Raw genomic sequence first — 6,126 nt, forward strand, 5'->3', positions numbered from 1 at the left:
CAAAAATATCGGTGAAAACTGCACCTTCCAAAACAGAATACTGAGGAGCAAAGGAACGTCACAGACTCTGAAAAGCTAGCAGTGGCTCTGCTCTCCTTGAAGAAGCGCCTGGCTGGACACTTGTACGAGAAACGCCAACGCAGCCTTTTTTTTTATGTTTGGAACATGGCGCAAAGAGGCCGACAAAAGTGACGCATTCCGAAAGCGTATTCGCTCACGCACAGATTTCCGGTTTAACATCTGTGATATCGTATTGATTTTTTCGGAGTTCCAGCGTTTGTGAAATATTTCATCTATTCGCACGCGGCGCTGTCTCTTGTGGGACGACCGGGATGTACGGCGTGGGGGTGCGTGCTTGGCGTTCCCAAAGACGACACCGCCGCTTCTCGGCCGAGAACGGGCACCGCCGTATAACGCTACTTCCGGCAGTTTAAGTAGACGCACCTATTGGCAGTGATTCGCCACTTACAAGCATTCGCCCCTCAGCAGGAGAGCGAAGAGACCTGTTGACGACACGGTGCTCTTGGTTTGGCGCGGAACAATACTGTTGCTCGAAACAGTGCAGTAGCTCACGAGCGCAATGTTAACTCACGGTGTTGTTGTCCCCAAATTAGGACTTCCGCTTGTCCTGAACCTCGTCTAACCTACGATTAGGAAGAAATATTGGCCAGTGACAAAATGCCAGGTAAACGAATACTATTCTTACATGGCGACAGCTTCGTGAATTCTCCCGCTTGTATTAGGTGAATGCTATAGGTGTGGTTTATAGTTATACAACGCTGCAATCATTTAGTCAGGCTCAGGGATCGTATTCACAAAAAGCCCCTTATAATATAGGCCCTTAAAACTAATTTTTTTGATGGCCCGATAAGTGAATGGGGTTGAGCAGTAGCAAATACTTCATGCGGATAAACACGTTTCTACAACAGCCTTTACCGGTAACATGCTGGGTCAGTATAATTTTTCGTGGAATGCCATCAAGAGCTCCACCAGCGTTATCTTACGCGTGCACGTAACCTGATTAATCTAAGTCTTCACGTCGCGTCACCGCAAACACACAGTTGTACATTCATAAATGAAACTTGTCCGGTTTCGATGCGACAGATACAATCTACAGAACTGTGATGGCTGTCATTAGCGCAGTTTTGTATTTGTAAACATAGTACTTGTATGTTATAAAATTCCCCATTTTCAGGTGAATATTCCAAAAAAAAGAAACTAGGATAGGCCTTAAATCGAAATCCTGCTTCCTGAGCTGCTTCTTAGAGTTGGCCCAGATGTAAAGCTGCCTCTTAGGGCTATTATAATCAATGCCTTCATTAACAGTTCACTGGCACAATCCAGTTTGACAGCGCAAACAGTTTAATGATACCGAAGACGCTGCTCGCTGTGCTCACCAACCTCGTAGCATTGACCATGTGAACATCATGGCCGAGTAATCTATCACGAGCAACTATGCTCGTCATCATCCTGCACATATCTCCTGATACGGCGTGATCTCGTCGTATTTCAATCCGAGGAATACTCAAGCCGAACTCGAAGAACATTTCAGTGGGACCGCTGTGGCGCCTGTCGTCGCCTCTTTTGTGTATTTCTTACAGCAGAGCTGTTATGCCTGACGTTTGTCCGGTTCGCGATGTAGACAATTAATTATAGTCATTATGCCGGCGCGGCCACGTCAAGCCAAGGTAATCATAGCCAAACCTAATTAAGCCTAGTTGAGCATGGTGACACCTAACTAGCTCAACATAACGAAGTTAATTTAGTCAAAGCCTAGTTCGTCCTAATTAAACCGAGTTGAGATTCTAGTGTGTGCAGTCATTCGGAGCACGGCAAAATGAGTCGAGCTGATCCTAATTAAGACTAATTAAAACTTAAACTAGCCAGACTAATTACATAATCAATTAAAGCCGAGTGTTAATTAGACTAATTAACTAGTCATGTCTAGGTTTACTTGGCATGCAAGCTAATCGAGACCAAGCCTCGAATATGCAAATTAGGCCAAGCAAGCTAATTAGACTAACTAGGCTATTTGAGCTTTAATTAAGACTAGGTTGACTTGCTATGCAAGCTAATCAAGACCAAACCTCGAATATGCCAATTATGCTAATTAAGCTAAATATCATAATTAAGCTAAGTAAGACAATTAAGGTACTCGGTGCTGTGATTGCCAAGCGATTACCAATCTAACACGATCGATACCTTGCCAATACTCATGATTTACAATGTGATCAACTTGGCACACTTCGTGCATCAGCGTGTGTATGCACGTGCGCCTAGTCAAGACCGGACCAGCTGAGTGCCGACCAGCTCTGCTCTGCCCCAGCCTTGCGCGACTCAGTGCAAGCTGCGCATTTTTTTTTTTCACTTACTAATATAAATGTATCGAAGCATTTAGTACGTCGCGAAAGATTGAGACTCGCTGCGCACCTTTGAAAATACAGGAAAAAGTTCTACCTGAACAATATGTCGCCTATCGACTTCGAAACATGTGCAGCATTTAAGGAAGATATTATGCGGGAAAATGGCGAGAAGTGCTTGTATGTAATCTTGGCCGTTTGCAGGTGTTTGCCATAGATTAGAAGCTTTTTTATGGGTAGCAAATCTAGCAATCGTACAGCGGCTGACGTTGTGCCAATTAGAGACAGCCAGAAAATCATGGTCCTTACAAAAAACGAACAGTGCGCCGTGATCGTGGAAAATACATAACGTGCCCGCTCTCGACAACAGACTTCTCCCGGCTCCGTCACAACGCGTCGATCTTCCGGTACACGCGCGAATGTTTGTTGGGCAAAAGCACGTCGCAACGCAAGCCGAGAGCTTCGTGTACCGCGGCCGCTATCCTTTTCTTGCGCGAGTCTTGCGCGCGTGCACCGAGCTAGCGGCTGTTGCTGCACACTCGGAGCAGTCAGAATCTGCAGTTGCTCGTCGAGCAGAAGAACACTGATGCAAGTCCCATTTCCGCCTGTCATTCATCACCCCTCTCATTTCCCATTATCCTTAAACAACAACTCAATTGCTTTTTGTCTGTTAGCTCTCATTATTGTCTGTTAGCTCTCATTATTATTGTGTCTAAAAAAAGGAAAACGAGCCCTTAAAGGTCATCTTCTTTCCTGTACTCGGAAACTGTCATGCCAAAGAATGATGCAGGACGAAAGCTAGAGGAACAAAGGCGACCAATTAACAAAGGTAACCAAAGATAAAATAAGAAATTGATAAGCTTTGTTTGTCTAACCACGAAAAAAACTGAGGTAATGGCAGTAGATGAAGAACAAATGATTCAGATAAATAACGACGTATTATATCTTGTAGATCATTACGGTATTCTAGGATCAAGAATAAAAGCAGCTAGGAAAGAGAGCAATGGGTAGTCTCTCAAAGATTGTAAAATAAAATGTTAACGTAAAGATTAGAATACATCTGATTAACTCCACGATTTCTTGGGGGGGTGATGTATGGGCGCGAGTCGTTGGCCTTGAGGAAATATTAACAAAAGAAACGATATTATGTTAAGGTACGGTGCTGGTGTATAGTTTCGAGTATCCCATAAACCGCCAAACGATCAAACTAGTGTCTCAGTCATAAGTGAAGTCAGTCTCGAATATCCGTTATAAGCAAATTCTTTAAAATTCAATACGTATTGTTTTGATCATGCCATGCGGACTACCATTGAAATGGAGTGACAGTAGAGTATTTTAGTTTGGCGTTTTTACGCTCCGCTCAGCAGCGCAGCGCGCGCCCTCCCTCACGCGTGCGTCGACTCCCCGGATATTCCAAGATGGATGCCTCCAGTGCTTCCCACGTGCATGGCAGTTTCACGTTCTTCTGGGCAGCGCAAGGCGCGCAAGCGCTTTCGCATAGACGACCATTGGTGCTTACTTCGTGTCGCCGAATTAAGGAAAGCAAACACGAAGTAAACAAGACGGTACAACTGACGAAATCATCGCTGGCGCGTTGGCGTCTAAACGGATTCGAGTGGATCTGGAACGCAACCTCGCTGACTATCGCGTGGCTATCTTGAAGTCGACGCTTTATTTTTATTAAAAAAAATTTTTTTTTTGATGAAATGGACCGGTGACGCATTGCAAGCGCGTGTCTGAATACTTCGTGAACAAGTGAGTTATACATATTTGTTTCGCATTGTAAGAGCGACAAAATGGTTTTTCATTTTATTTAATGAGGCTTAACTTGGCCAGCGGTCGCTGCAACTGCGAAAGGCCCACTCGGCAACAGAAAACGCATAACTAAAACGAGGAAATCGTTCGCTGCAACTTAGCGGGCCGACTCGGAGCGGAGCGGACCGTAAAAACGCCAAACTAAAATACTCTAGTGAGTGCTAGCCAAAGTGGAAGGTAAGAGAAAACAAGCTTGCCGGCGCCTTACGTGGTTAAATGGTATTCTTCAAACCACAGGAAAACGCCTCGGTGAGCGCAATTAAGTTGTACTAAATCGATCTCACTGGTATTCGTATATTCATGGTGCCGCCTGGAGTCCCCAGTGACTTGAGGGAGCTTAACAATCTGATCATCCTCGAGTGGCGTTTTCTATACTTTCGCGATGTCAAGCATTTCTTTCTACGAGAGATGCTTCAGTGCCATATCTAGTTCAATTTTCCATCTCTTGTTCGAAATTCCTCTCCGTATGGCTTTCAAAAATAAATAATCGAATTTCCTCTATTCTGTTTTGTTTTCAATAATTGTTTATTTAGATAAAGCCGTAAGGCGTTGGTGTGGGATGTTATTTATGTGGTGTTTTCCCATGCCACAATATAACGTATTTACGTTTTTGAATTTTGAATCCCGTAAAGGAAATGTAAGCGTCTGCAGGAGCAAACAATGTCGTCTTTACACTGCATACCTGTACTCTTTCTGCGAAGACATGCCAGAAAACTAAGGCATTCTTTGTTCCGTGGAAGTGTAATTGCAGATTATACGAGTATGAAAAAAAAATGTGAACAACTTGCACGAGAAGTACAAGGTTGGACTAACAGCGGAGCTCGTGATCGATCTAGATTATTAGGAATGTTTTAATAAACAAGGTATTAATTAGTATGTATTAATTAGCACGATCTTAATTAGTTTGCCATGATTAGCAAGGTATTAGCACGATTTTAATAAACAGATTCTTAACTAGCTTATTCATAAATAACATGGTCTCAATTAGCAAAGTCTTCTCTCTCTCTGTTCCTGTCTGTTTCTTTCTCTATTTCTCTCCTTTCATTTCCGTTTGTCTGTTCTGTTCTCTTTTGTTTTCCTCAGAAGGCACACGCACTGAAGAAACGCCTACATTGCACATCCATCGTGTCAACCTCAATCGGTGTGCTGACAACAGGCCTTATTATCCGCCAACTTATTAGGCGATACAGAAAAATGTAGCATAACTATCCTCATTTCTCGAATGTGTGTCGCCAAGAGCAAACAGTATTTATTTATAGTCAATCCTAAGATGAAGAAAGGGACGAAGAGAGCGTGCGCCGGCCGAGTTGCGCCGCTTAGTTTTCTTGTCACGCGAAACGGCGGAACGAAAAGCTTAAACAGCTCCGCTGTTAAGACCCTACATCACTGATCATTGTTTTATAAAATGTCGTTCACAAAATACAATCCTAAACAAGCAATCACATCACATGTGCATCGCACTGGGTCGCTCAGCATTTCTTGGGCTCGATGCGTGGTCGGTGGCTTTTGACTTTGAATCAGTCTGCATGGGAGAAAGCTTCGCGTTCATCCATCTTTCTTTAAGAAAGGGGCTTTGATTTTCTTCTAGACTCCTTGCCAAATACCACGGTCCCCAACGCGTCATGCAGCAGACGCCCCTGGTGTCAGCTGCATCGTGCAGTCGCCCACGCTGTCCGTTGACACTTAAGCCATGGACGCAAGACAGGCACGCCCAGAGACTCAAATCCTACCATGGCCTGATTGTACTCTCCTTTAAGTCGCGAAGACGGCACCTTCTTTTCCACTGGGGTTGCAGCGACGAGGACTGGGGCACCCTTTGGCTGCATCATCGGTATCGTCTTGCTCGTGAACAGGGGTCGCGCTATCGGTGCCTGACCAACGCCTGGCCTGACCCTTGATATAGACGTCTCCATTCAAATAATTAAGTCGCGTTACATATTTAACTATGGGG

The sequence above is a fragment of the Rhipicephalus sanguineus genome, chromosome 1 (assembly GCF_013339695.2).
Source record: "Rhipicephalus sanguineus isolate Rsan-2018 chromosome 1, BIME_Rsan_1.4, whole genome shotgun sequence".
In the NCBI taxonomy this organism is placed as follows: domain Eukaryota; kingdom Metazoa; phylum Arthropoda; class Arachnida; order Ixodida; family Ixodidae; genus Rhipicephalus; species Rhipicephalus sanguineus.